Genomic DNA, 20,594 nt, shown 5'->3' on the forward strand with positions numbered 1-20,594 from the left:
GCAAAACTCCAGCTCAAGTCTAAAGATGAGGACTGATAACACATACAAATAGTTTCACTTTTTAATAAATGTATCAGATTAGTGCATGATCCATGTGATAATCTGAGAAAAGATTATAAATACAGTATTATTTTTTGGTGACCAGAAATATTTACTACCCACAATAGGTTCCCACTTAGCTGTTTAATTGCTAAAATTTCACCATGATGAATTCATTCATTTGGGCTAAAGCTGAATTATTTCTTTCTTCTAAGAGAATGGTTATATCAACATTTACCCTGAAAGTTTATTTTCATGGGTTCATAAAATCTTAGCTTTGGAAATACACTTAGTAGAATTTATTTAGTCAAACCAACTTTATGCATGAACCTCTTCTCCAACCTCTCTGAAATCTGTTTTCTCTTTGAAAATACTCCATGGCTCAGAAGACACTTCCATTCCATTTTTTTTAATTCTGCTAATTTTAGGAAAAAACAGCAGTAAAACATTTTCTAATTTTAGAAAAAATGGCTAATTTTGGCTGTTCTGACAGGCCTCTGGAGTTACATACAAGAAATAATATATTACTGTATGTGATCACTCTTTAAATACTTGAAAATCTTTATCATATTCCTATTTAACCTTCTTTGTTTTAAACTAAATAGTCTCACTTATTTCAATGGCTTTTTCTATAGTACACTTTCTCCATGATTTACTTAAGAAACTCAAATGATAATGGTAAAAAGTTACTACATGGCAGGCAGTTGTTTGTATGGTGGTGACTACACACAGCTCCTGCATTCATGCTTTTAGAGTTGAATGAGGAGAGACACAAAACAGGTAAGTAAACAAACATAAAAGTCTGACAGTTGATAAATGCTGTGGAGAAAACTCTGAGAGAGCTATGAGAGAGAATTACAAGAATTTAACCAGCTTACAAATAGTCAGGCATATATAAGTGGAGTCAAGTGAAAGAAAGAAGGATGTTCTAGAGAGAGGGAACAGACAAATGAAAAATTGGGAAAATATACTGGCAATTTCAATCACAGGAAAAGAACCACTACCATGAATATATAAATAGTTCTCAAAATCAAATAGATGTATCTAGGATACTAGAACAGGAAAAGACATGAGTAGAAAAACTGATGGAATTTGAATATGGTGTATAGTTAGAAAAATTTAATTGACTTTTTGATAGCTGTGCTATGGTATGTAAGATAGTAACATTAGGGGGAACTGGATGAAGTTTGGGGTACTCTATTATTTTTGTAACTTTCTATAATATGAAATTAGTTCATCTGTCAAGGAAAGCATCTTACAGAAAAATGTAGACAAAGGTCCCTTAAACATGTGAAAAGATCATTAAATTACTCATAGTAAAAGAAATGGAAAACAAAACTTCAGTAAGATCTTTTTCACTGTGACAATGCTTAATGGAAATTTTATATGATAACAATAAACTTCTTAGATAAGTCCCAGAAAAATAGTCACTATCTGACTTTGCTTGTAAGACAGCAAAATGATGCAACTACTATTGACGGGAATTTGATGAATTTTCTTCAAAATTACGAACATGGCTATCTCATGAGAATTGCACTTATGAGAATTTTGAAGAATAATGTGCTGCACTTAATGAGAAATTGTCATTAAGCTACACTCCCACCAACATGAAACAATACATGCACATGCTTATCACTTATTCATTCTGGAATGATGTGACAAAGTAAAACAATGGAAACCATATACATGACATTCATAAGAAACTGGCCTGAAAAGCTTTTGGTGCATTCACATAATGTAGCACCATGACGCTTAAGCACAACGAAGAAGACCTCTACAGACTGACAGTATTTTTCAGTATGAACTGTCAAATGAAAAAGGACAGGTATGAAAGAATGTATATGGCAGGCTAATTCTGTGTGAGAGAGAAGGAGAAATAGGAATATGTGTATTGTGTGTGTTTATGTGTGTGTGTGTGAGAGAGAGAGAGAGAGAGGTTCATGTTTATTTTTGCAAAAAGAAAAGAAACATAGGAAAGATAAACCAGATATTAATGAAAAATATTACTTTTGCAGGGTGGATGGTATAAATGAGGGACTAGGAATGGGAGTCTGAATTTTCCAAGTATCTTTTTTAAGTAGTTTGAATTTTAATACACATCCATTTTTGCAGATTTAAAATACAGAACAAAGTATGGAAAAAATTTTCAAATTGACTAAAAATAGAAATTATAAAATTTAACTTTATATCAAATTGAAAGTATGCAAACCAGACCAAATAATTATTTCACATAACTTTTTAACACTCTTCTCAAGAAGCAAATTCTAAGAGTGAAAGTTTAAAAAAAAAAGTCTTGAGATTGATTTATAGGTCTGTTGTTGGTAAAAACATTAGTCGTATGATTCAAAATTGTTTTTAATATGTTCTGGAATAAGGCAAGTGAGTATATATACTAACTATTTTTGAAAACCCTAATTTTCACTGACTAAGAAGCTAAAAGCAAAGAAATGTGAAGTAGGGAGGGTAAGAATAAATGCCGTGGGTTTTGTTGAGAATTGGACATATTAATAAAGGTTTGTATTCCAGTAAAACTTTTTTCTAACTGTATTCACTCAAAGGGCTTAGAAATAATGACATCTCAGTATACTAAGGATGTCTAAGCCCCAGATACCAGTTTCAAAATACCATTCCCTAGTAAAAAAGAAACCAGGAGAATTGAATGGTTATGAATTTAGACAGAAAATTTAGAACACTGTGCCTGAAAACAAGGATGCAGGAGCTAGTGGGCTGGGAATTCCATGAATCAAAGATGAAACAATATTCAATTAAGTTGAATATTGGATAATAAGATAAACAGATTATAACACATGGAATTGAGCATAGTGATACTAAAAATAATGGCAATGATGGCAATGATAATAATAGAGATGAAGGGGGGGTCTCCTCTTTATAGGAAAATTCTGAAGAAATGACAGAATTAGAAAAACACCATTTCATAATCCCAATGTAACATTTTATCCAGGTAAGGGTCATCAAGAGATGTTAAAACCATTTGATAAAAGGTTTCAGAGGAACTGAGCATGCACATGTCACCTTCCAAAAATACCACCTTTTATAATTTATATTGGCCAGCCCCCTAATCAAGAAACCAAATTCAACACTACCAATATTGTGAAATAGAATATTACACACCTCCAAGATTGATACACTAAACATACAAACATCACTTTTACAGTATTCTGTCTCAAAGTGCTGAATCTTAATCTAGTAATGAGGAAACGAATAGAGACATGTAGAATATAGGATGCTCAGTAGGGCAGGTGGCATAAACTCCATGAAAAAGTATATGCTGTGGGGAAAAAACAAAAGAAGGTATAGGGGCTATCTTAGATTTAACATAACTAATGAAGCATACAAATCAAATACATCAACTTTTACTGGGTCCTTGACTTTAAAGTAATGATAAATGAAATTTTGGTGCAAACTAAATATGGACTATGTATTAGATGGTATTATTGAATTAATCTTACTTTTCAGTGGATGCTGCTGCAAATGTCTTTATTCTTATGAGATGCTTGCTAAAGTATTTTGGGATAAAGTGTCATGATCCCTTCAATTTATTTTCAAAAGATTGAGGGGAGAGGGAGGATGTCAACAACAGTTTAAAAATGTCAATATTTGGGAAATCTAGGCAAATATATGCAGTTGTTAACTGTATCTTTTTTTTTTTTTACTTTTTTCTTATAAGCAACAGAGGTGGAGGAATGCCAATTAAATTAAAATCATATATTGAGTTTATAACGGAGTAATAGTCATTTCAAACACCTTTAAAGTACCATTTACATATGCAATAAAAAACAGAATATAGACAGATGTCCTCTGAATTTCAACTCTTTCTTTTGTATATTTATAACTAATCCGTTCTGACTGCTTTCTTACCAATAAATCCTTTTGAGATTGTCATACTTTAGGTATCTTCAAGTGAATTAAAGCACTTGAAAACTCCACATTGAAGTCAATCAACTCTTACTTAGTGCCTATTGTGAACCACGTGCTATGTTGGTAACTGAAAAATCAAGAATGAACAAAAATCTCACAATGATACTAGTGGTGTAATATGGTAAGTATAAGTAAATGTAAACCAGAGAAATGTAAACAAGAAATATTTCAAAAGGAAAATGAGGTGAAAAACAAAGCTATTTAAATTCCTCATGATTTTGCTCTTCAACGACATTGAATTTTTTTTTTTTTTTTTTTTTTTTTTGGTCTTTCAGTTGAAGATGGAGAGAAAGTGATATGAGCACCTGGAAGCAATTTGCTGATAAATTCAATCATTTGGGGAAGTATTCTTGCATCGTTTGCCCTTTTATAAAGGACAAAGAAAGACAAAAAATGAAAAGGAAGGATGCAGGAAAGGAGCTTCTGAGATAGATGTTAAAATCATTATATATTTTGGAAATACTAGACTATACATAAATGTGCCTGTCTATAATTTGCTCTAACTGTTGCAATTTAGGAAATGGGAAGAAAATGTGATCTAAAACTGTATACTAAAATAAAACTAAGAATTACTCTTAGGAGACCATTATGGGTGGAATTACATACTCTTAAAAGTTCTGTTGGAGTCCTAAACTCCAGTACTTCAGAATGACCTTAGTTCGAAATAGGATCATTGCAGGCATAACCCATTAAGATGAGGTCATACTGGAGTACAAAAGGCTTCTAATCTAATATGACTGGTGTCCTTATAAGAACAGAAGAGACAGAGATACACACACCCACCGAGGGGGAATATCATGGCACAACAAAGGCAGAGATTGACAGCTGCAAGCCATGGGATGCCAAAGACAGACAGAAGATCACCAGAGGCTGACAAGAAGCAAAGAAGGATTCTCCTCACAGGTTTCATGAGGGAACATGGCCCTGCTAACACTTTGATCTTTGACTTTTAGCCTCCAGAGCCATGAGATAGTCAATTTTTACTGTTTTAAGATGCCCAGTTTGTGGTACCTTGTAATGCTAACTCTAGGAAACCAACATAGGAGCTTATGAAGATTAATGTTATGCCTTCCATTATATGTTTAGGCAACAACAACAACAAAAAATTATCACTGGGATATACTTCTATAATATGTCAAATATATACTCAAAAGCTCTGTCTCCTGCAAACATCAAATACAGATGTTATCTGTAACAACACTTCAAAGTTACCTCTGAACTTTCTTCTGGGAAACTGCTAGAGTTGGAACCAAGGCACTCACTTTCATGAAACATGAAAGCTGCAAGGCCTGGCCATCAAATGAGTTTTAGTTTACATCTCTTCTTATTCTGAAGATGTAGGACAAATCTTATCCAAGCAGTTTATAAAATACTTTCAGGCCTTTGTTTAGGGATTAATAATAATCCTAGTACTCAAGGCTTCTTCCAACCCTCTGTTTTCCAACTGAGGCAAAAAGAAAAATGAAGTGAAAATCCGATGGACACTTTAAATACCTTCTAACTTTATATGCCAAAGATGTCTCAATAGAACAAAGGCAATCAATCAAAAATCAAATGGTTTGCAAATTTATAAGCCTTTATGCATAATTATGGCCCAAAAAATTGACTAAGGACTATGGCTTAAGCCAGGATATGTAAGAAAGGTTTAACAACCCCCACAATTCCCAAGTTGACCCAAAGAATGGATCATCTGCAGAAGAGATTCTAGTCTCAATTTGTACCCCTGTTTACAGCTGAAGAACATGGGTAACATCCTGAAAGTTTCCATCTTCGTGTGTGTGCTTCCTGCAGGAGGACAAGAAAGAGTGCTGCATCTGGATGCTAATCTTCACCACAAAGATCTTAGCCAGTGGTAAAATTGCCCAGTAATAGCCTAGAGGATAACCAACAAAATGTAGAAGCAGAAACAGGCATATATGGGAGAGAGTTGAAGAAAAATAAACAATTCCTTATCTAAGAACCATGAACTATCATATTCTTGACTATTGTGTGCTGCAGATAGCTCCAAATCTGGTGATAACGTAAGGCATGACAAATGTCTGTATGTTGCTTTTATGCATACATGCCACAATGTATCTTTTAACAATTTGACATAGATATGTTAGAAAAAACACCTGCATTCATTTAGGAAACATTCAAATCACATTAAAGAAAGCAAAGCATTTTTTTGTTTGTTTTTTGAGAGAGAGAGAGAGAGCATGTGTGCAAGGTTGGGGAATTGGAAGGGAGGAGCAGAGGGAGATGGAGAGAGAGAATCCAAAGCAGGCTTCCTCCTGAGTGTGAAACCTCTTAGGGCTTGATTTCAAGACCCTGAAATCATGACCTGAGCCAAGATCAAGAGTGGGACTCTTAACCCACTGAGCCATGTAGGTGCCCCAAAAGCAAAGCATTTTTTAAAACTCTCACATTTGGATTAGCTTTTCAACTGGAATGCCTGGTTTCTTTTTGAAATCTCTTGATTGTCACTGTTCCTAAATGGAGTTACTTTGCCATGTGTCAAATACCATTATAGGTTTTTGACTGCTAATCTATAATGTATAGATCTTGTTTCTGAAGGTATACGTCAATATTTTATGGAAGAGAAAATTTTTATTTTGTTTTTAAATTTTAGTACTAAAGTAAATTTTTAATGGAGATATATGTTTAACATGAAAGAACAATTATCTTCTTGGAATACACTAGTATTTTTAAAATATCCTGGGGCATTTCAAACCTCCCAGCCTTACAGATAAAACACCTTGGTTGTAATTAAGAAATCTGGCAATAATCAGTAAAATGCACAGATCAGTTTTAACTGATACAGTCCAATTGATATTTTTGCTGGTTCCTCAGCAATTGATTATATGGATTGTTTTTAAATCTGTGTGGTGTTCTTCTATTTAATATTTTCCTCCACAACTTCTTCTTTAGGAGATTGGAATTCTGTTACACTAGTCCCCTAAACCTGGTGGTCTAGACTTTCTTGAAGTTAATTTCTCAATCCTATATGTTACCATATGGCAGGTTCCCTTGAAGTTGTTTGTTTGAGCCCACTCTGTACTCCCAGCTCTTCTTGTCCTCATCTGAATAGATTTCTTTGGGAAAGTCTTAACTGATCATTCCATAATCACTTCTCTGCCCCAGCAGATCTACTAAAATTCTGAGAGTGTTCCAGTTATAAATTATAGCATAACAAGCTACCCCATGAGTAAGTGGCATAAAACAAAAGCCATTTTATTATGCTCAGAGATTCTGTGGGTCAGGAATTTGGACAAGGCAGAACTGATGGTTTGACTCTGTTTCACACTGTCTGGGGACTTCTCTGGGAAGACTTCCCTTAATTTGACTGAAAGGTTGGGGTGGGGATGTGGCTACACTCAGCTGGAGGCTTATCATTCACATACCTGGCACCTGGGCGGGGATGACTGCAGTTCTGAGCTTAACTGAAACTATCCCCTGGAGCTACAAATGTCCGTTCCATGTTCTTTGGACTTCCTCACAGCATGGCTGCCTCACTGTAGTTGAACTTTTCATAAGGTAGCTCAGGGATCCATGAAAAAGAGCAGAAGTGTCATGGCTTTATATCTGCTAGCCTTAGAAGTCACCTGGAGTCAGGACTGCTGTACTCTATTGGGTAAAACAGTTACAAGTCTGTACAATGAAGAGGAAAAGATATAAATGCTATCTATCAATGGGAGGAGTGTTAAAGAATTTTCAACTACATTTTACAATTATCTCAGGGTTTCAACAACTCAATGGATATAGGACAGATGAATCATTTCTACTCTCTTCTGAAAGCTCAAAACAGGCACTTTGTGGGAGACCTGATGTCATATGGGAAGAAGAGATGTACCACTCACTTAGCAATGCTCTAATAAGTCTTTTTATGTAACCTAGTGACCAGAAAAAATGCAAGGTTACAAGAGTGCTTCCTAGAAATGCTTATTTGCCCACAACAAGAGGAGAATTGCCTTTTAATTATAGCTTGTCAATATGTTTTACACAATCCTTAGAGAAAACAAAAATCCCAGAGAGAATTTCTTCTCCACAAGAAAATTGGAAATGATAATAAAACTAAAGAAATAAAGCAATGATCATTTATTAAGCTTTTATTATTTGCTAGGCACCATGCAAAGTGCTTAAACTTCTTTATTAATTCATTAATCCTCAGAACTATTTTACAAAGATGGTATGATGGTTCATGTTATACCGATACAAACAAAATCAGCAAGATTGAGCAATTTGCTCAATGTGACACAGCTAAATTTGCCACAGCAGATATGTGTACACATGCTTTTCTGACACATAAGAACTCTGAGTCTAGGAACTTGGCTTTGGTAAGAAATGGTAGGTAAATGCACAAGCCCTAAAATAGGTATCAGGTGATTTTACTTCAGAGAAGGAGTTATCCTATAGCTAAGACAAGTAAACTAAGATTACAAGGGGAGATTCATGTACTTGGCAAATTTCGCTATGCAAAGTTGCATTAAAAAATGTCACTTTTTTTTTCTTCTGTTATAGTCTATAAGGCTCACTGTGGGTTTTGGTCGCATTTTCTCTGGTGTATTTAGGTTGCTATCACTGCCCAACTTTAAAAGAGACCATTTGAAAAAAGAAATTTGGAACATTGTCTATTTAGTGATAGAAGTAGAAATTCAGCCATTTCATATATAGTTCATACTCCTATTTTTATGTCAGGAAAAAACAAAAATTGTTAAGTGGGGAGCAAAAAGCCAAAGAAACTTAACATGTTAAATGTAAGCCATGTTTAAGAACTATCATCTGCCTTATGGGCCACAATATTGAATACTGTTTGCTAAGGTAAGAAGTGGGTCTAACAGAATGTCAAAAATTCCAAAATGGTCTTTTAAGAGAAATTTGTCATCAAAGGGTATAAGAAATTGGAATGGTTTACCAAGGGAGTTGACAGAATTTCAAACTTCTGCTATGGTAAAGGAAAAGAAAGAGGAAAGAAAGAAAAAAAAAAAAAGAAAGAAAGAAAGAAAGAAAGAAAGAAAGAAAGAAAGAAAGAAAGAAAGAAAGAAGCAAAACAACTGTTGATTTTTTAATTGTTATAGCATTTTACATTGATTTCTATTTTCTTATAATTTCCTGGAGAAACTAGGAAATGTAATTCCATTGAAAAACTCCCAATTCCAGTAGCAGGGAATGGAGAACTATGAAATGACCAGACATAGAGCTGAATAGCTGGGAGCTCACATGCAGATGTAGGCGAGGTGGGAGGGGAGAGCGACTATGACACTCACAGGAGGGAAAGAAAAAGGCTAATAGTTTATACAGACAGAGACAGGAGGGTAATAAGGTGAGGATGCTAGAGAATCAACGATTGCTATGGTTGTGAGTCCTCCTGCCTGGGATATACTTTATCCTCATGCTGAGCTTCAGTTCTGACATTTATGCCTTGCTCATTCCATCCCTGTGAAACCAGGACGAGCTCTACTTAATTAGAAAAGAAACCTAAGTAAGCACAGGCTTTTATTTTTCCAAAATGGGAATGGGGATGCCATAGATAATTGTTTTGTCATCAAGGCAAGATCAAATTGCTGGTCCTCTAATTATATTGGGCAAAATAACAACGGATCTTACTGATGGCTCTCCTAATTCTGGAGCTCAGAAATCAAATTAAAATGGGAGATATTATGCTTACGGGCTAATTTGCCCAGAGTTCATTATATTGGAGGCTTACAAAAGAGCTTTGTGACTAATTACTTTGCTTTGTCTACTTCCTCAATATTAGAGCTGATATCATCTATCTACATATAATCAAATCAGATCAATGTCAAATCAATGATCTGACAGAACCAAGAGTGAATTTCGGGCATAAGTTGAGTCTTAACAACCTTAAACGTGCATATACTTCAAAATATATATGTGATCTGTAGCATTAGTTTTCCTGGAATAGGATTTCTAGTTTTTTGGGGAATTATGCATAGTACATTCAAATTTGCAGAAAAATATTTATTCTCTAAAAGTGACATATTCTCATGGATCCTTCTTGCATCCCATGCAAGCACTGGTAAGGAGGATAAAAAAGAACCAAAGTTTATTTTTGGGGGGGAGAGGAATGTGAATTCTGGACATCTCAGTTTAATTTTATAACTTGAGATATACTTATAGGAGATTGGTTTCTTTGAGATATATAGTCAGTGTTTCAGTTCTCCTCTTTTGCCCCTGCTATACTTCAAGGTAGTGTCTGCTAGTATGAGGGGGTTTACTGTGCACATACCATCACATGAACAGGGTTCTAAAACTGACTTAAATGTGTTGTGCTATTCTCCGGACTGATGACTCCTCAAGTATGACTGTTCCATACTTAGGCACTCTATTGGTGTCAGTTAAACTGATGGGATATGCAGTTTCAGGTTGGCCAGGGTGCACTTCTGGCTGATTGGGATCCATTTTAACTCCTACTGTTGCTCCCTCTTGGTCCAAGTCTAATAGTGATATTCAGGGACGCTTGGGTGGCTCAGTCAGTCAAGCCTCTGCCTTCGGCTCAGGTCATGATCTCAGGGTCCTGGGATTGATCCCCACATTGGGGTCTGTCCTCAGTGGGGAGTCTGTTTCTCTCTCTGCTCCTACCCCTTCTCATGTTCTCTCTTACTTTCTCTATATGTATCAAATAATTAAATAAAACCTTTTAAAAAACAAACCAGTGATATCCATAGCCTGGTTCAGGTGTCCAGATGGTCTACTCTTCTCCCCTTGCCTAAAGGATGCACCTTTCCCCTTCCATGAGCCCACTCTTCTATCAACCTTCTAATCCAGATCTTGAACTATCACCCATCCTACCATCACTCCTAAAAGAAAATGAATACATGCATCCACACTATCTGGAATGTAAGAAAGTGAAACCTAGGCTCTGAAGAATGGATGGGGGTTGATAAAAGGGTGATGGTGAATGGAATGCAATTTTCAGAGGCTGGTCAGAAAAGCCCTTGCTGGTAGAGTGAGGCATGAAAAGAATAAGAAAATGTTATAAACTGAAATATGTTCTCCCAAAATTTGTAGGTAGAAGCCCTAACCACAATGGGACTCTATTTGGAGAGAAGTCCCTTAAGGGGATAAGTAAGGTTACATGAAGTCATAAGGATGGGCCCCTATTCCAATAGGACTGAGGCCCTTATATGAAGAATAAAAAAAAAAATCAGGTCTACATATGCCATGTGTGGACAAAAGGCAGAAGGCAGCTATCTACAAGACAAGGGGAGAGAGTCCTCAGGAGAAACTAACCATGTTGATATTTTGATCTTGGATTTCTAGCCAATGACCTATAAGAAAATGAATTTCTGTTATATAAATCTGTAGTATGGTACAGCATCCCTAGAAAACTAATACAGGGAGTAAGACATCAGATATTTAAAGTAAGACCCTATCAGGCAGAATAAATGATAAGTGTAACAGTCCTGGGACAAAAGGTTCCTTGGCAGATCCAAAGAACAGAAAAGAAGAAATGTCCTAGAGCAGAGTAGACAAGAAAGAGAGTATCAAGAGATAAGGTAAGAGAAGTAATAGAGGTCCAGATCACTGATGACAAGCTAGATTTTGACTCAGTGAGCCAGGAAGCTCTGATAGTTGAGTGGGGAATACACAGTAAGGGAGGAAGGAAGTGGTAGGAAGGAGGTCAATAACGAAGGAACTTCAATAATTCAATGAGACATAAGATGATTTGGAAAAGGATGTTAAGGGTAGAGATGGTCAGGAGTGGTCAAGTAGATCAATAGGGAAAGAAAAGCTAATAGAGGTATTTTTGTTTTGTTTTGTTTTGTTGTTGTTGTTGTTGTTTTGTGGAATAGATGTGTGTCGTGATGGAAAGATAGTTGCCAAAGATGAATACCTATCACTTCTGCCTGAGCAACCAACATATGGCATTTTCATTTACTAAAATGAGAGGACAATGGAAAGAATACATTTCATTCAGGGTGAAATCAAGTGTTTGGATATGGGCATGGTTAGCTTGAGTTGCCATGAGGCATCCAAGTGCAGATGTAAAGTAGGCAGTTGGTAATATGATTCTGAAATTCAGGAGAGTGTATGTGAGGGGGAGGTGAAGTATGAAGTATTTATGTAAAGCACTATGGTAATATACAGTGGGTGCAGTAAAGATAAATCAGACATTGCACCTGCCTCCAATAAACATATGATTTTAGTAGAGAGTACATATATAGTAAAGTTTTGATGATTCTATGAAAAGATACCAGGAGGGAGAAGAGTACATTATGACCACAGGTATTTTCCTGCAATTGTTTACATGTCTCTTATATATTCAACGTCTAAATTATATTTATAAAATACAGTTGATAAAGATGTATATTTGGACTTTAATACCTTCTCATTTTTAAATTATATACCTTATTTGCTTATCCATTTATTGGTCCCTTCCCCCCCCAAAAAAACATTTAAAATATAAAACCAACTAAATCATCCCCTATTGAAATTTTAGCTCATTATTTTAAAAAGGCTTTTCTCATATCCATACATAGTAATTACATATACCATGTGATGATAGTCAATTAAACTGAGCTAGGATGATATGACTCCATACAGAAGATTTTCCATAAATTGTGGGGAGGTATCATGAAGGGGGAAGGTTGGCGGTAGGAGTACAATGAGTAGAATGTAAGAAACACTTTCAAACTCATAAAATCATGGCTAAACTAAAATTAATTTATCTTTGAGTCACACAGGAAACCTCTAACTAGGTTTTCAATTAATGATGCTTGAGATTCAGATTTCTGAGATCTAATTTTACTGCAAATTGTGAGCTTCACCTTAGCATCAGCATTCTGGGGACTGGTTTCCACCTTAGCCATAACCACCCTCCTTCACCAGTCAGATAGAAGATTTATAGCCCTTAACAGCAGTCAATTTACAACCAGTTGGTTTAACCAAGCAAAATCAAAACTTTCTTAGTTTGATTATTTCTGATCATTTGGAAAGTATACATTTTAAATTTCTAAAATTATGACACTAGATATATTTGACAATTGATGTACTAGCAAGAGATCTACTTAAAAGCAGAGCTTGATACAAGGACGTTGGTGCAGGTATTGCTTATTTTCAAAGCTCTCTGAGAAACCAGGAGTGAAGGCTCTGGAAAGTGGGTCAGAGAATGAGTAGAAGTTCATATCAGAATGGGTTATTAAGGACATTGGTATAGGAAACAGGGTCTTGATTCTGCCAGTATCTCCAAGAATTTAGGATTGTTACATAGTTTTCTGGATAACAACAAAAACCGGGGTACCTGGGTGTTTCAGACAGTTAAGCAGTTAAGCCATTTAGCATCTGCCTTTGGCTTAGGTCAAGATCCCAGAGACCCTGGAGTCAAGCCCCAGCATCACCCACCCTGCTTGGTGGGGAGCCTGTTTCTTCTCCTCTCTCTGCCTGCTACTCCCCCTGTTTGTGCACTCTCTCTCTCTCTCTCTCTCTGTCAAATTAATAAATAAAATCTTCAAAAAACAAAGGCCTGAGACATCATTCCAAGTGAATGTGATATGTGTCTTCAAACACCACTGCTACACGAGCTGTCAAAATGCAACTATTTGTTTCTTGTTACTGCTGCAAAAGTAAAACATCTCTGGAACCACAAGAATAGATTCACAGTAAGTAGAAAAACCACCATCTCTAACAGGCATCTACCAGTCTCTGATCTTGCCCAACTAAAACGCAGAGTTTGAACAATTCCAAAGTTAATTCAGAAGCTCATCAAGGTTCCTAAAACCTTCTATTTTTTCATTCTGTCACATAAGCATGAGCTTGATGACTGCTCTGATATAGCTTCAGCATCTTGGGAATTGCATGCAAACATTTATGGACAGGGATATCAGAGAAATATGATAGCTGTCGGGTAGGCAATCAACACTAGCCACCACACAATAAACCTCACCACATTTCTCTGTTTAATGATCTACTTAATGATATAAATTTGACAAGATTAAACTAGTAACAAAAATACACATTTATTTACAGCGGATAAAACTTGATGCCAATGTAAGAAATATTTTTACTTCTTGACTTGAAGAATGTATTTGCATTTCAAGCCACTATCTTTTTCCCATGCCATTTTCACGGAAATTTTGATAGCTCTAAATCCAAATACAGATAATCCTATACGTCAGATCCCAAATGAAATTTAAAAGCCTCAACACTTAAAGTCTCTCTTACCATTATGAATGATGCATTCCCTATTCATTATCCCTTCCAAGTCCCATATTAGCTTCCACCAGACATGTATATTTCAAATAAAGCTAAAGCAAAAACTAGACAGTCATCTGCAGAAAGGATGAGCAAGCTTATTTATGATTCATTTGCCTTTTTAATCTGGTCTCTCCATTGGAAGCCTCTGATACTGACAGTTTGAAGAGATAAATGGGACAACTGTGGTCATTACACAGAGATATACTCAAGTGCATCAGAATATTCTTGTCTCCTCTTTTAATTTACATAATTTCTAAATGTGCTAAGAATGGAAAGCATTGTTCATTGATGGCAGTTTTTACTATAGAACAATCAGCAACACAAACAAATTTTGGCTTAACCAGAGTTGTGAAAGTGATTGCTGTAATTTTTTTTTCGTATGTGCCTTGTCAGAAACTTTTCTTTTGAATGCAGCTGTTTCTATCCAATGTTCCCCCACAGGAACATTTAAAAGTGGCCCAAGCAAGCCATTCTCTGAGGATCTGATTTTTTTTCATATCAAAGAATCCAGGGAGGAGTAGTTATGAGGAAGGGGAAATATTTTGGGCTGGGGAGATCAGCAGGAAACAAGTGGTCATTATAGAGATGAAGACCTAACTTGATTATTTCCAACAAGTATTGATATGCTATCTCTTCATTATTGATTTACAATGCTTGCTTTGTCATATATTAAGCTCATGACTGTGAATAGACAAACAAATAAATAAATACATTTAAAAAGTGGTCCAGGCAAGAAATAGGAATAGCAGAGGAATAAATACTTTGGGAGATACAATTATTTTTTACTGTGTAGCATTAAAAGAGAGAGAGAGAGAGAGATACTTGCACTTAAAAGGGGAATAAAGTTGGGGTCTGGAGGGAGACAAACCATAAGAGACTCTCAATCTCACAAACAAACAGGGTTGCTGGAGGGGTGGGGGGGGTAAGGATAGGGTAGTTGGGTTGTGGACATTGGGGAAGGTATGTGCTATGGTGAGTGCTGTGAAATGCATAAGCCTGATAATTCACAGACCTGTACCCCTGGGACAAATAATACATTATATGTTAATAAAAATAATTTTTAAAAATTTAAAAAGGGGAATAAAGTGAGGAGACAGAGAAAGGGACAAAGAGAGCAAGAGACAGAGTGGAGAAAGGGAGAAAGGAGAGAGAAAAGAGATGGAAGGGATGAGGAAAATAAAGAATAAGAGAAATGAATGAGGAAGTACAAAAAAGAGAGTGAGAGAAAAAGAAAGAAGGAGGAGAATGAAGGGGAGATTCCAGATGGGCAAGCGGGCAGGAAGGGTGGGAGGAAGCCAGGCTTAAGCCAACATTGAGACCTTAGAGTGTGCCATGAGGCAGGAGATAGGCATTAGGCCACAAAGTTTCTGTGTATGTTTCATCCCTTCATTAATATTAACCCATAACATCATATGATGATTGCATGTATCATCCAGCAAAACACTACCTCCATTGAGGTTACATCTTACTTCCTCAGAAAGTGATTTTTTCCAGGATGACGTAGAAAAAAGATTGGTCCCGAAGGGGAATATCTTTCTAAGTTCCATAGCTCCTCTTTTTACTTTTTAAAAATTGGAGGATAATCTTGAATACTTTCTCTTAGAATTTCCTAAAGAGGCTATGCGGATAGGCTTTAAAGAGACATCCAGGATGGGTATGAGCAGAACTTCTAAAATGTACCTGAATGAGATCTACCCATTTAAATTAAAACGTTTAGTAATAATATTGAATGGCTCAGTAGAATGAATATAAATGTTCAAGTCTAAATTACCCAGGTTCTTACTTTGGTTCGCCCTCAGAGGGAACAGCAAGGCTTTGGCACCTCTAATTGCCCCATCAATGAAATAGAGTTAATACCACTAATTTCAGAGATGTTGTGAAGACTTGATGATATGACATAAGCCTAGCAAACTTCTAAGTGTATGTCACCATGCTAGGAAGTGGCTTTTCTGATTTCACCTGGATAAATAAAAAATATCTTATTTTATGTTTTGGTGTGGAGGCAGTGTTTAATAAAAGTTGTTTTATGCCTTAGAAATTTCTCTGTTCCTAGATTTTATTATCTCTTTTTATCACTGGGCAAATTGTCATGACAGGAATTGTAGCGAGCTGGGGTTTAATTCACATTGCTGTTTATACTTAAACACCTGTCTTCTCCCATAAAGTATAAACTTCTTTAGGACAGGAATTCTGTATTATGGTGCTTTTCTTTTCCCACAATACCAAGGATATCATATTGCATGTAGAGAAATTGTTGATAAATTGCTTAAGAGTCCTCTTACTAATTCTATCTGAGATTAGAAAACCAGAGAATTTATCACCCACTCTACTGGACAGTTTTATCTGAATCTTGGAACAGCCATAAACTAACTCAAAAAAAGTCTTATTTAGGGCCTCATTCCAAATTATTACTCAAGTGCAATTCAGTCTGCCTTCTTATAATGTACCAAATCAAAAAGAAAGCATGTACTCCAAATTCTTCAAGTCAGATTGCAATTGACAGATGTTCCCTCAGAGAATGAGGTGCATACAGAGGAATGAAAATTTCTGTCAATACAGAAAGGCACATGGGTCTTGGAGAACATTGTCCTATCTTACATAGGAAAAAATATGAGATAGTTCAAACAGATGCCGATCAAAACATTCATATGTTTTATGAATTTTAAATATATAATATGAAATTCAAATGTTTTCTAAAACTGTTGTCATATACTTAAATTATATTTAATAAATATGTCTGCTAATTAAAATTATTTTTCCTTTTTACTAAAGTATAACTACTTTATGGAATATTTTATATCACTTTTGCAATTTGCAAAAGAAGAATAATGTAGTTTTTGATGTTCATGGCTTGTATTTTTTTACAGCCATAAAAATTATAGCTAATAGTTATTTTTAGGTAAAAAATTTTAAAAAACAGAAAATTTTATTTTCACACATACTTCAAAACTTTATATTTAATACTTTATATATACTTTATACTTAGAATAGTTGATATTTTATTTATTACTTATTTACTTATTTTAATGTTTTATATCTTAATTTCTAGTTTCTTAATTTACATTATGGACACCTTCTGTTTCTTCTGATAATTTACCTGTCATTATTTTCTAGTTTATTGGTGGCATAATGAAAGCACTGAAAATGGAGTCAAGAATCTTTGCTTCCAAGTCAATTCTATTGGTGACAAGACCTTCTATCTACACTGAGCACAGTTTTCTCATCCATTAAACTCACAGTACCATCCTGAAGATGAATGTAACTTTACAGAATCCCAGATATTTTCATTTATAAAGGCATACTTACACTTCAGTGTGTTGACAAATATATATATTTTGCTAGTTTTACTTATCTCTAATCTTTTGAAGTTTAAATAAAAGAAGAATAACATTCATAAACTCACGGATCACACCTTAACAAGAAGAATCCCCCAAGCAGACAAAACTATGCTTTTTTCTTCCTCCTGGGAACGTAAATTTCTTTGTGTGCATGTTCACTTCTACTGTGGTTTGTCTTCAGTAAACTAAAATTATTTTCATCAAACATGCTGCATAACTTTAAGTTTAGAAATTATATCTAGTTTAGGAAAAGAAAAAAGTGGGGAGCACTTTGTCTTAGTCCTTTTCAGCCACTCTAACAAAAATACTATAGAATAGGTGATTTAAACAACACTGATCTGGAGGCTGGGAACTCCAAGATCAAGATGGCAAGAAAGTGTTGTCTGGTGGGGCCAGCTTCCTGGTACAGAGACAGTGATCTCATTGCATACTCACACACCAGAAGGAGTGGGAAAGTTCTGTCGATCACTTACAAAGGCACTAATTCTATTCATGAGGGTCTTTCCTTAAGACTTAACCACCTCCCAAAGATCTCACTTCTTAATACCATCACACTGGATCTTTGGATTCTAAGATAAGTTTGGTGGTCATGGTGGTGGGAAGACACAAACATTCAGTCCATAATAGGACTTAAACTGTTTTACTGGGTAATAGCCCCTCAAATAATTTTTTTGATGAATGAATCAGTTGTTGGACCTCTCCATTGTGCTGATCTCATTTTTGCCTTTAAGATTTAAGATTTAATTATTCCATTCAAATTCTAATCTCATATATCTTGGGAAGTGTAATTAGTCCCAGTGCTTCTAGAGACTATTGGGGTTGATACTTGTGGCTTTTTTCCTTGCTTCTATTGAATTATTGATTTTCATTCTTTATTTGCTTTTCATGTGTCTTGAACCATTTCTGTATCCTAGGACACTAATCTGAATCCTATCTCCTTTAGGAGAAGGAAAGGAAAAGTGAATTGGGGGAGATTGGAGGGGGAGAGGAACCATGAGAGACTATGGACTCTAAGAAACAAACTGAGGGTTTTGGAGGGGACGAGGGGTGGGAGGGATAGGTGAGTCTGGTGGTAGGTATTAAGGAGGGCACATATTGCATGGAGCACTGGGTGTGGTGCATAAAAATTTTGGAACACTGAAAAACTAAAATTAAATTTTAAAAAAAGGAAGCATAATAAATCAATAAATAAATCCTATCTCTTCCTAAGTTCCAAGCCTTCTAAAGTATATTTTGACAGGTTTTACTCAAGTTGTGTTTAATAACAGAGCTGGAAGTGATGAGTTGGAGAACAGAAATGTTATGCATATTAAAATGTGGCACCTCTTGAAAATGACTTAGCACTGGACGCATGCAATAACAATAAAAAGAAACATGAACACTTATACTTTCCATGTAACACTGCCTGAATAGCAAGGCAGGATCACACCTCCTGAACCCAGTTCAGTCTCAGCATCACAAAAGGGGACAACAGGACCATGTGAAGTGCTTCATGAAGTGATACAAGGAGGTGTACATGGCCCTATGTGAATTATCCTAGCCTAAAAATCAGAACCTGAATCTAACAGAGCCTCTGGCTCTAACTACGAATCTATCATAAATCAAGGGGATAGAGTTTAAAAATCCAATCAAGAAACAAACAGTCAGCGCACCTGGGTGGCTCAGTGGGTTAAATCCTCTGCCTTCGGCTCAGGTTATGATCCCAGGATCCTGGGATTGAGCCCCACATCGGGCTCTCTGCTCAGTGGGGAGCTTGCTTCCCCCTCTCTCTCTGCCTGCCTCTCTCCCTACTTGTGATCTCCGTCTGTCAAATAAATAAATAAAATCTTAAAAAAAAAAAAAGAAGCAATCAAATACAAAATATGGAAGATTCCATAAAACATTTATTTCCCCAACAAATAAAAATTTAAAAGCTAAAGGGAGGAGCACTAATATAGATACATTAAAAGAGACTTGAAAAACATAATAAGCATATGAATATTTGGAACTTATTTGGAAATTGATTTGAACCAAGCAAGTCTAAAATAAACTCTATGAGTCATCTAAGACAATTTATATATGAGCTTGAAGCTAGATGGTGTTAGGTAATCAATGTTGATACTTTTAAAGATTGATAATGTCACGTTGGTTAACCAAAAAAACAGAAGTCCATATCAGTATATATGTCTTCATGAAAGAATGAAATGTATGAAAATATGAAATAACATAGTGTCTGGGAGTGTGTGAAAATCCTCCAGCATTAAAAAAAAAATAAAAAATAAAAAAAGATTTGGGAGAGAGGGACACATGAAACAGACAGACATCAGTTCATACTTATTGAAGCTGAATGAAATATACATTTCATTATAGTATTATTTTTATCTTTTTAATATTTTTGATAATTTTATTTATAAAAATTTTTTTAAATTAAATGCTGCCAGGGAAACCTTAGACACAAACTGCTAATACTATAAATTTAGGATAATCTATGGTGAAAATTGTCATTCTACCAATATTTTACATGAGTAAATGCCTCAAGCTAATATTAAGCTAAATCATATAATTTACATATTACATTTTCAAGATTTAATATTCTATTATATTAATGTTTGTCAAATTACTAACCCATACATAAAAATAAGAAAATTGGGGATATAAAATAGGAAAATAAATAGTGTCTCATTTTAGGGATTTTATGTTTTATTGTATTTATGATAACATGACACAAGTGGTTTTGACGATTATATTTGATTCCCATTTGATGAGTGAAGAATTTAAAGAAATCTGCTGAGATTTCAGCATAACACACAAAGAAATGAGGAGTCATGAAGATACATAAGCAGGATGGTAATATAGGTGAAGTAGTGAAAGAGAATCTATTTAATCATTAATGGAGTTAGGAACCAAGCTAGCAAAAATTGAGTAGATAAAAGAAAGGAGAGATAATTGGAAAGCCTATATAAAAGTACATAAAATTAATCTCATGGGCCCTAGTAATAGGATTAGCCTAGAAAAAAATATAATAAAAATTTCATTACTGACATTGTTTTTCTGCTTTAGAAGAAATACATATTCCACAGATCCCAATGATAGTTCAATCACAAT

At 35.2% G+C, this 20,594-nt stretch overlaps 1 pseudogene; it reads left to right on the forward strand.

Annotated features, from left to right (window-relative positions):
- Positions 1-1,784: 1,784 nt before the first annotated feature.
- Positions 1,785-20,594, forward strand: part of LOC116856969 — a 79,539-nt pseudogene continuing 60,729 nt past the window's right edge.

The sequence above is a fragment of the Lontra canadensis genome, unplaced genomic scaffold, assembly GCF_010015895.1.
Source record: "Lontra canadensis isolate GAN:19392208 unplaced genomic scaffold, GSC_riverotter_1.0 scaffold115, whole genome shotgun sequence".
NCBI classification, from domain to species: domain Eukaryota; kingdom Metazoa; phylum Chordata; class Mammalia; order Carnivora; family Mustelidae; genus Lontra; species Lontra canadensis.